Consider the following 12649-nt stretch of genomic DNA (forward strand, 5'->3'; position numbering starts at 1 on the left):
AAGTCATAGTTTGGTGATATAAAAGAAACGTAATGTAATTAGAGAATGAGAGAATATTTGATTCCTTTTTTATTTCCTTTTAATTGAGCTTTTGATGGTTAGTATTCCCAAAAATAAAAAATGGCGCCTGATTTTTACTATTACAAACAATAAGGCGGTAAATGAAATTTTCGTAGGAGTATGTAACACTAGTGTTGCTCAAGTGTTGCGACAAAATGAAACATTTGTTTCGAAATGTTGCAACCATAGTAATAGCATACAACATTTTTCTTAAAGTGATGCCTTATATAGATAAAACCAACATTTTTGAATAAAGTGTTGCATTATTAACACAAAATTGCAACATAATCACAATGTGTTGCAAACGAAATGTTGCATTACATCCAAATTTGTAGTAGTGTGACTTGAAAAATAACTCCACTGTTAGCACAATATAGAGTGATCGGATCTTCGGCGGAATGGACTACACCTAGTCCCTCCATGAATTGCCTAATCCAAACAGCTTCCTTCGCAGCCTCAGACGCTGCAAGGTACTCAACCTCTATTGTAGAATCCGCAGTAACGCTTTGCTTGATGATTTTCCAGCAAAAAACTCCTCCATTTAGCATAAACACATAGATGAATTGGGATTTCATATCATCCCGATCGGTTTGGAAACTTGCGTCCGTGTAACCTCTTACACGCAACTCAGTTTCTCCTCCAAACACTAAGAACGAATCCTTAGTCCTTCTTAAGTACTTAAGGATGTTCTTTACGGCTATCCAGTGACTCTCACCAGGCTTGGCTTGATAACGACTTGTCATGCTCAAGGCATACGCAACGTCGGGACGAGTGCAAATCATAGCATACATGATAGACCCAACAACGGAAGCATAAGGGACGGTCTTCATGTGTTCAATTTCCTTAGGGGTGGAGGGAGACTGTGACTTGCTCAAAGTAATCCCTTGGCCCATAGGTATAAATCCTCTCTTGGAGTCTTTCATATTGAACCGGTCAAGAACTTTGTCAATATAAGCTTCTTGACTCAATGCTAGTATCCTCTTGGACCTATCCATATAGATCCGGATACCTAAGATTCGTTGTGCCTCTCCCAAGTCCTTCATTTGGAAGTGTTTCCCTAGCCACTCCTTAACGGAAGTGAGCGATGAAACATCATTCTCGATGAGCAATATGTCATCCACATATAGGACAACGAATGCAACCTTACTCCCACTAAACTTCATGTATAAACACGGTTCTTCCACACTTCTAGTGAAACCGTATTATTTAATAACATGATCAAAGCGATGATTCCAACTGCTAGATGCTTGCTTAAGACTATAGATGGACTTCTTAAGCTTACACACCTTCTTAGGGTTAGATGTGTCCACAAAACCTTCAGGTTGTATCATGTACACCTCTTCTTCTAGAATACCATTCAAGAAGGCGGTTTTGACATCCATTTGCCAAATCTCATAATCATGAAATGCGGCAACCGCTAAGATTATCCTAATGGACCGAAGCATAGAGACTGGAGCAGAGGTTTCGTCATAGTGTAAACCATGAACTTGGGTGAAACCTTTTGCCACCAATCTAGCTTTTTAAACATCTACATGTTTATCCACGCCGAGCTTAATTTTATATATCCATTTACACTGAAGGGGTCGCAATCCCTCAAGTAAATCCACCAAGTCCCATACTTGGTTCTCGTACATGGAATCCATTTCGGATCGCATGGCATCTAGCCAAAGCGAGGAGTCGGGACTAGACATGGCCGATTTGTAGGTAGTGGGTTCATCACTTTCGAAAAGTAACAAAACACCACCCTCTCGATGTTACCAAGGTAGCGGTCAGGTGGATTAGAAATCCTACTTGACTTTCTAGGAATAATTACCGTTTCAGAGGAAGAGGGAATGCTATCCTCCACGTTCTCCTCTAACTCATTCTCGGCTTGTGGCTCTCGAACTTCGTCAAGTTCAAATTTTCTCCCACCCTGTCTCCTAGAAATAAACTCCTTTTCCAGGAAGACAGCATCACGAGCCACAAACACTTTGTTCTCGTGTTTATTGTAGAAGTAATAGCCACGTGTTTCCCTTGGATATCCTACAAAAAGACATTTGTCAGACCTGGGTGCAAGCTTATTGTCAGACTTGATCTTGACGTACGCTTCACAACCCCAAATACGCATGAATGACAAATGAGGGACTTTCCCTGTCCATATCTCATATGGAGTCTTATCGGCCGCTTTAGTCGGGCTTCGATTTAGTGAAAATATTGCAGACAAGAGGGCAAAACCCCAAAATGAACTAGGAAGCTCGGTTAGACTCATCATAGACCGAACCATATCTAGTAAAGTTCGGTTTCTCCTTTCGGCCACACCATTTAGTTGTGGTGTGCCAGGAGGAGTCTATTGTGATACTATACCACAATCTTTTAGGTGTGAATAAAATTCATAATTTAGATATTCACCACCACGATCGGATCGTAGTGTCTTAATCCTTTTATCCAATTGGTTCTCTACTTCATTTTGAAATTCTTTGAACTTGTCAAAGGCTTCACTCTTGTTCTTCATTAAGTAGACATACCCATATCTACTTAAGTCATTAGTAAAAGTAATGAAGTAGTGAAAACCTCCTCTAGCGGTGATGGTTAATGGTCCACACACATCCGTATGTATGAGAGCCAAAACCTCACTAGCTCGTGTTCCTTTTCCCACAAAAGGTGCACGAGTCATCTTGCCTAAAAGGCAAGACTCGCATGTACCATAAGATTCGAAACCAAATGGTTTGAGCACTTTTGATGAAGCAAGTCTCTTAATGCGTCTTTCGTTTATGTGGCCTAAACGACAATGCCAAAGGTAGGATTCGTTTGGATCACCCGTTTTGAGCTTTTTAGTTTCTACATGATAAACGTCATTAACATCATTTAAAACATAAATGGCTCCAATTGAAATGGCCTTGCCATAAACCACATCATTTAATGAAAAAGTACAACTATTGTCCTTAATCATAAAACAAAAGCCTTCCACGTCTAACGCGGAAATGGAGATGATGTTCTTGGTTAAAGTTGGTACAAAATAACACTTATTTAAATACAACTCTAGACCACTAGCTAAAGTGAGCACATAGGTCCCCACGAAAACGGCCGCTACTCTAGCTCCATTACCCATGCGGAGATCCACATCACCTTTTGCTAGTGCTTGCACGTCCCTTAAACCCTACAAATGATTACAAAGGTGAGAGCCACATCCGGTATCAAGTACCCAAGTGGAAGTGCAAGCATAATTAACGTATATCACATTGAGAGAGGAAATCATACCAATAGGCGTCCCACGCCATTCCTTGAGATCCTCCCAATATTTGGGACAACTTCTCCTATAATGCCCCTTCCCATTACAATGGAAACATTCGGCCTCGGAGAGTTTGACACTTTTTGCCTTGGGATTGCCATTCTCAACGGCCTTCCCCTTTCCCTTGTTATTTTTCTTTGACGATTTCTTGAATTGGGACTTTTCCTTCCCTTTTCCTTTCTTAACCCCAAGGGACATGTTCTTTAATTTCATGGTTAAAACATCCCCTTTGTCACTCCAACTAGCTTCCATATCCCTCTCCGCTTGGGTGAGGAGTGCATGAATTTCATGATAACTCTTATCCATGCCATTCATGTTGTAGTTCACCCTAAAGTGGGCAAACTTGGTGGGAAGTGAGTGGAGGATACGATCGACCACAAGAGTCTTAGGAATCTTACACCTTAGACGCTCTAGGATGTCGACATATTCGACCATTTTGAGTACATGGGGACCAACCTTTTGGCCCCTCTCAAGCTTAGCTTCAAATAAGTATGCCGCCGCATCGTATTAACGGACTTTAGGTGTTTGTGAAAACATAGTAATCATACGAGTGAATATCTCGTACGCATTTAAAGAAATGCATGAAAGCTTGAGCTTTGGAGACATCGACCATATCAATACATTCTTGATATCATTCGACATCCTCACATAGTCATCATAGGCGGTCCGCACCGCCGATGAAGCCCTTGGACCGGGCTCGATGGGAGGAGCATCGGTCAAGTAAGTGAGCACGTTGTCGGACAACGCGTCGCTTTTGATGTTGGATTCCCATTCAAGAAAGTTACTACCGTCATCTTTTAAGATACATTTGTCCATTACGGACCTTATCCATGGATCTTTGCCTAGTGAAGTAGTCGATGGAGTTGAAGAAGTTGCCATTGCGAATTAAAATGCTACAACAAATAAGGAAATGTTAACATCCATTGTTTTTTAAAAATTACTTGTGAAACATCTTTAACAAGTTTTAGCATTTATATAATGATCTCCCACTAAATTATATAAATGATTCCAAGACCCAAATACTAAACAAAAATGAGCATCGCTTGGGCGAAACATCCCACAATTGTGTAAATTCGGTAAGTCATGTTGACTAATTCTACCTCTAGAACTCTTTGTCGACGAATTTCCTTAAATCCATCTACTAGCCCCGGAACACAAGACCGTCTTATATCCCGTTGAGTCCAACCAATTTTGGCGTGTGATAACCACTTACCACCCTACTTACTCAAGGTTAAAAGAGAACACCCCGCTTGGGCGAGCGTGGCTCTAATGAACAAGAGATTCATAGGTGTTACTAATTGGTATGGCTAATCTAAATTTTAGTTATGTAAGAGATCTTGTCAATTTAGTCATAAATTCCCTATAAGTGAACGAAGTTGGTGAATGTAAATGACGTGAATTGACAACCGCGAAAAAAAAATATGCATGTGAATGGCGATTTTGGCATGCGCGAAAAATAAAAACAAGCAAACAAGTAAGCATATGAATAAATCCTAGTATGGCCACCTAGTTAATAAAAACTAGACTATTACATTTAGGAAACCAACTCCGTGGCCCCTTGCCTCTTCATTCCAAAAGTGGCTTCTTCTTGTGGGATTTGGAACACCTTCCAAAAATAGACTCCGTCTCGATGTAATCCGTCTTTTGGAAACGCCTGTAACACCCCCGTACTCCGAGTGCCTTACCAGGACCACTCAGGTATGGAGACATCACCATCTCGGTTGCCCGAGGTATGATAATCAAACAACAGCGATAAAGAAACAACATTTATTATTAATAGTTTAATGAATGAAAACAATCCTCGAAACCAAACTGAAAGCAAGATACATTATTCCAAACTGTCTACTCAAACTGAAATATAAATAAATGCTAAACTACAGCGGAAGACTCTATCGTCATGTCGTGGCCATCCCAGCTATCCCCGTATCATCTCTATACCTGCTCAATATCTGCTCACCATCCCCGAATGGATCACCGCAGGTTTACAAAACAACACCGGGGTCAGTACTAATCACACAATCAAAACAGATAACAACAATAAGACATACAGACAATTTGAACCGCCACACACGCACACATCCAACCAACCGTCTCAATCATCGATCGTCCACTGGACCACCCACCGGTGGGGGACCGCAGCCGTTCCCACCTAAGCCCCGCTCATCGTACGAGCGATAACCCTGTCCATTAATGTGCACATCCCCTTTCGTGGCGGGTTCCACTAAGGGCGAAACTAGGGCGTGAGATCACTCCCGCAAGTGACCCCACTCAGCCGAGAACGCATCTCGAGAACCATCAACAACACAACCACAACCACAAACACAATTACAATCATCAAACACAATTAACTAACTACAGCACATCACCAATATCCCATTATGGGACTAATACCGAGTAGGAAATCCTACCTGGAAAGCACACACGCAGACGGTATCTACAGCTGTCTCAAAACGCCTCTTCTATGAATTCTCCTCCTAACATATAACACACGGATACTACTATTCAAACACTATTCATAAAAACCCCCAATTACTAAATTAGGGTTTCACTAATCTTAACAAAACTTTATAAAAATTATGCTAGAAGCTTACCCTCGACGCAAGGAATCCAACGACGCAAACTACGATGCAAACTGACCGTCTGATCTCCGGGAATTGTCAAGAACGCGATTAGGAAGAAGGACCAACTGCTTTCTCTCTTAAACAGGTTTTAGGTTTTGGCAAAAGTGTTTTAGAATAAAGACGAATATGTTTATATACCTTAATCGCGTAATTAACAAAACCCGAGAAAAACCCCGATAAATGGGACACTCGATCGAGTACCCAAGGTACTCGATCGAGTACCCCCTACTCGATTGAGTGCCCTGACTACTCGATCGAGTGCCCAACAGGTCAGAAACTATTTTATTCTGCGACATACCCTTACTCGACAGAGTAAGGGCTACTCGATAGAGTACCCCCAAGACCATAAATACGGAGTATTACAGTCTTCCCTCCTTAAAAGGAACTTCGTCCCCGAAGTTCAAACCACTACCAAACAAAGGTACTCCCATACGCTTCCCGACTCGAAGGTCAAAAATAAACACAACGTAAAACATGCTACTAACCCAACTTATTTTGACAAACATACCGACACAACATATACAAGAGGTGTAAAACTCTTAAAAACTCTCGCGATCATCTCCTACCCCCCTAAAAGAAACAAGGTTACGTCCCCGTAACCATACATACCTGATCAAAAAAGAAAGGGTAACGCTCTTTCATGATATCCTCCGCCTCCCATGTAGCTTCCTCAGTCTCATGGTTAGACCAAAGGATCTTAAGCAAAACTGTCTCACCCCTCCTGGTCTTTCTAACTTTTCGGTCTAGGATCTGCTTAGGCACCTCAAGATATGATAAAGACTCATCCAGTTCTAAGCTCTCTGCCTCCAACACATGTGACGGGTCACTCACATACTTTCGCAGTTGCGATACATGAAACACATTATGCACTCTCTCCAAAGCAGCCGGTAACGCCAAACGATAAGCCAATTCCCCAACTCGCTCTAAGATCTCATAAGGTCCTATAAACTTCTGACTTAGCTTGCCTTTCTTCCCAAACCTCATGACTCCGCGCATAGGAGACACTTTCAGAAGGACTTTGTCCCCAACTTGAAACTCTATGTCCCGACGATGTAGATCTGCGTAACTCTTCTGTCGATCCTGAGCTGCTCTCATCCGTTCCCTGATCATCTTAATCTGTTCCACCATCTCATGTACCATCTCTGGTCCTAAAACCACTTTGCCTCAAAGACTATCGTCCCAACAGATCGGACTCCTACATCTCCTTCCATACAAAGCCTCAAACGGTGCCATACCAATACTGGTGTGATAGCTGTTATTGTAAGAAAACTCTATCAAATCCAACCTCTGCTCCCAGCTACCACCGAAATCCATCACACACGCTCTCAACATATCTTCCAAGGTCTTGATTGTTCTCTCAGTCTGCCCATCTGTCGCAGGATGAAATGCTGTACTCATCTTCAAAGCTGTTCCCAACGATTCCTGCAACTCCTTCCAAAACCTCGATATAAACCTCGCATCTCTGTCAGACACTATGTCCTTAGGGACTCCATGTAACTTCAGCACGTTCTTTCGATAGGCCATAGCCAATTGTGCCTTAGTCCATGTATCTTTCATTGGAACAAAGTGAGCTGACTTGGTCAACCGATCCACTATCACCCAAATCATATTGTTACCTTGTTGACTCTTAGGTAAACCCACAATGAAATCCATGGAAATGGATTCCCACTTCCACTCAGGCACCTCCAAAGACTGAACCTTACCTTGTGGTCTTCTCTGTTCCCCTTTTACTCTCTGGCATGTCAAACAACGGGACACAAACTCAGCTGTCTCTTTCTTCATCCCAGGCCACCAAAACGTTTTCTTCAAATCCTTGTAAAGCTTGTCTCCACCCGGATGAACTGAATATGGTGTGCAATGCGCTTCTGTCATGATTGTCTTTTTCAACTCCTCGTCATTAGGACCACACCACCTACCATCAAACCTCAAACTACCATCTGTATGAATGGAAAATCGGGACACTGTCCCTTTCTCTACTCCAGCTCTCCACTCTACTATCTTAGGATCCAAAGCCTGTTTACCTCGAATATCATCATAAAACTCCATGTGTACTGTCATATCACCCATAGCCTCTCCTTTCTGCAACATATGAATCCCAAAGCTCGCTACCTCATCCCTCAGCCTCATCAAAGATAGAGCTGTACACAAAGAATGTACACTCTTCCTACTCAAAGCATCAGCTACAACGTTGGCCTTTCCTTCATGGTAGATGATATCCATGTCGTAATCACCAATCAGCTCCATCCACCTCCTCTGTCTCATGTTCAACTCCTTCTGCGTGAAGATGTACTTGAGACTCTTGTGATCAGAAAATACCTTAAAGATTGCTCCATAAAGGTAGTGCCTCCAAATCTTGAGAGCAAACACCACGGCACCCAACTCCAGGTCATGAGTAGGGTAGTTCTCCTCATAAGGCTTCAACTGCCTAGAAGCATAGGCGATCACCTTACCATTCTGCATCAACACACATCCCAACCCATTCTTCGAGGCATCCGTAAACACCTCGAAATTCTCGCTTCCTTCGAGCAATGCTAGGACGGGAGAGCGTGGTCAAACGCTCCTTTAATGTTTGGAACGCCTTCTCACAACTCTCATCCCAACGAAACCTGTTCTCCTTCCTCATCAACGTCGTCATCGGTCTAGCTATCTTGGAGAAATCTTTCACGAACCGCCTGTAGTATCCAGCTAAACCCAAGAAACTCCTCACCTCAGCAACATTCTTCGGTGCTTCCCACTTTGTCACTGCCTCTATCTTCGCCGGATCCACAGCTACCCCATCTTTAGAGATTACATGCCCCAGAAAAGCAACTTTCTCCAACCAAAACTCGCACTTGGACAACTTAGCATACAACTCATGATCCCTCAAAGTCTGCAACACGATCCTCAGATGCTCCTCATGCTCCTCCTTAGTCTTTGAGTAGACTAAGATGTCATCGATAAACACCACCACGAACTGGTCCAAGGCGTCTCAAGATCCTATTCATCAAATCCATAAACACTGCCGGCGCATTGGACAACCCAAACGGCATCACCACATACTCATAATGGCCATACCTCGACGTGAAGGCTGTCTTCGGTATGTCCACCTCTCTAATCTTCACCTGATGGTACCCTGACCTCAAATCGATCTTAGAAAAGACCGTTGCACCACTCAACTGATCAAACAGGTCATCTATCCTTGGCAAAGGATACCTGTTCTTTATCGTCACACGGTTTAACTCTCTGTAATCTATGCATAACCTCAAAGTTCCATCCTTCTTCTTCACGAAAAGAACTGGTGCTCCCCAAGGCGATACACTTGGTCTAATGTATCCCTTCTCTATCAAATCATCCAACTGCTTCCTAAGCTCCTCCATCTCCTTAGGACCCATACGGTACGGTGCCTTAGAGATTGGCCCCGTTCCTAGCTTCAACTCAACGGTGAAATCTATCTCCCTCTTCGGTGGCAACCCCGGAATCTCCTTCGGAAAGACATCTGCATACTCTCCCACCACTGGTATCTCCTCAACTGCCGGGCTCTCTATCCGATCATCTCTCACGTGGCACAAAATCAGAGGACATCCCTTCCTCAGATACGACTTCAAAGTGACAGCTGCAATCATCTTAACCTTGGGTTTAACTAGAAACCCACGGTATGACACACTAACTCCCTTAGGACCTCTTAGGGACACTTTCTTTTGATGACAGTCTATCTTAGCTTTATACTTTCCTAACCAATCCATCCCAACTATCATCTCAAAACCATTAAAAGGAAACTCTAGCAAGTCTACAGGGAAATCGACTTGCCCAATTATCAGAGACACATCTCTAAACAGCCTCCCACACGATACAGACTCACCTGAAGGTATGAAAACTTGCTCCCTAACAGACTCATATACTCTCAAACCCAACTGCTTTACATGACTCGAAGACACAAACGACTGAGAAGCCCCCGAATCAAACAAAACAAACGTAGGAATGCCATTAACAAGAAATGTACCGGTGATAACGTGCTCATCCTCCTCAGCTGCCTTCTTGTCCATCATGAATAACTTGCCACTGGTCTTCTGTCCACCTCCCTGGACAGTACTGGCTGATGCGGTCGGCTTAGCACCCGACCCTTGATTGTTGTTGTTCATCGGTGTCTTCTGATAAGAATTACCGCCGTTGCGGTTGCCTCCACTCTGGTAGCTCTGACCTCCACGGTTTGGCCATGATCCCGCCGGTCTGTTGCTCGCGAAGCTCTGCGCAGGTCTCTGGAAAGATCCCGGTGCACTTGTGCACTCATGTCTCTTGTGGCCTACGCCACCACATCCAAAGCAAGTCACTCCCCAGCTGTTGCTCACGCTCCCACGACCTCTCCCAAAGGAAGTTCCAGCACTGAACCCGGACCCAGAAGAAAACCCCTTAGATTGATTGTGGTTGCCTTTCTTGAAATTAGATTGGCCACCACCCTCGCTCTCCGACTTCCTCTTCTCTCCACCTAACCTCTCCTTAGCCATCTCCACTAGCCTCTCGGCTCTCCAGACCCTCTCATATGCTTCCTTCACATCAGTAAGGACTCCCACGGGTAACTTATCCATAATTGTCGTGGTTAGCCCTCTCTCAAACCTCAAAGCAAGATTCTCCTCACTCAAACCCATGTCCTCTGCATATCTGGATTTCTCATTGAACTGTCTGTAGTACTCAGCCACAGACATCTCAGCCGTCATCTTAAACTTGTCGAACTCCTCCCTCAACTTACTCCTCACATGTTCTGGCACGAACTCCTTCCTCACAGCCCTACGAAACTCCTCCCAAGGTATAGCAGGTAACCCCTGGTTGGTATATATCTCCTTGGCACTCACTTTCACTGAGTCCCACCACTTGCCAGCTGCCTCCCTCAGATAGAATGCAGCCTGATCCACTCTCATCTCATCAGGACAGCGAACTAAATCTAGTATGTTCTCCATCTCCCTCAGCCAACTATCAAGGTGATTAGGTTCTTCAACCCCCTTGTACTCCTTCGGGTTAAACCTCGCGATATAGAGGCTGACTTTAGCATGGTCAACCTCCTTCTCCTTACTCTTATCCTTGTCCTCATTCACTCTCTTCAGGGTCTCCGTGAGAGCGTCTTGATGTTCCAACATCTTAACGATGTCATCCGTAGTCATAAGCTCAGCTCTCGCGTACAAGGCATTTCTCTTTGGCGGCATCTTGAAGCTATAGAAGAAAGGGATAAACATAAACACGCGTACTAAACCTCAAAACACGAACACGCGTTGCCCAGCACCTACTCGATCGAGTATCCAAACCCACTCGATCGAGTAACGGGCTACTCGATCGAGTGCCACTATGTACTCGATCGAGTACCCAAACTCCAGAACTAAACAGACCTTCTGATCACTAACCCACTCGATCGAGTATCTAGGCTACTCGATCGAGTGACCCCCTACTCGATCGAGTACCTCTAGTTACTCGATCGAGTGCCCCAAAACTCGATTCTGGACTCAAAATCGCCAAAAACCTACCCGATCGAGTCAGTCTCACTCGATCAAGTACCCCCAATACGTAAGAGCTACCCGCATGTTACTTCGTATACTAACATGCCAAACTTTATAAAACCACATTATTTTCTAACAAATAGGCTACGCATCTATTCTACTAATCAACAAAATCAACTCATCATGCTATTAAAGCCACATTATAAACATCCAACATGTTATCATCTCATTAACATGTTCCACATATCATTTTCTTTCACATGCTCAACCTCCTACTTCAACACCAAACAATCAACATACTTCATCACTTTATTGCACGAATTAACAATCACACAGACGACTCAACAAGCACGTTCCCGTGACCGGTTCAAAGTTCGGGCGACCCCGCGACTTTAGGACGTCTCCCAAGCCTTTGCACTAGCTCCTACAACTTTTACCCGGGTTCATTTTAATTGACTCCCTATGTTCATTAAGTTCATTGGTTACGGGTTTCGGGATCGTCGCTCGATACCATTTGTAACACCCCGTACTCCGAGTGCCTTACCGGGACCACTCGGGTATGGAGACATCACCATCTCGGTTGCCCGAGGTATGATAATCAAACAACAGCGATAAAGAAACAACATTTATTATTAATAGTTTAATGAATGAAAACAATCCTCGAAACCAAACTGAAAGCAAGATACATTATTCCAAACTGTCTACTCAAACTGAAATATAAATAAATGCTAAACTACAGCGGAAGACTCTATCGTCATGTCGTGGCCATCCCAGCTATCCCCGTATCATCTCTATACCTGCTCAATATCTGCTCACCATCCCCGAATGGATCACCGCAGGTTTACAAAACAACACCGGGGTCAGTACTAATCACACAATCAAAACAGATAACAACAATAAGACATACAGACAGCTGAACTGCCACACACGCACACATCCAACCAACCGTCTCAATCGATCGTCCATCCCTTTGGACCGGACCGCCCGATGGGGGACGCAGCCGTTCCCACCTAAGCCCCGCTCATCGTACGAGCGATAACCCCGTCCATTAATGTGCACATCCCCTTTCGTGGCGGGTTCCACTAAGGGCGAAACTAGGGCGTGAGATCACTCCCGCAAGTGACCCCACTCAGCCGAGAACGCATCTCGAGAACCATCAACAACACAACCACAACCACAAACACAATTACAATCATCAAACACAATTAACTAACTACAGCACATCACCAATATCCCAT

Source organism: Silene latifolia, chromosome 11, assembly GCF_048544455.1.
Source record: "Silene latifolia isolate original U9 population chromosome 11, ASM4854445v1, whole genome shotgun sequence".
NCBI classification, from domain to species: Eukaryota; Viridiplantae; Streptophyta; class Magnoliopsida; order Caryophyllales; family Caryophyllaceae; genus Silene; species Silene latifolia.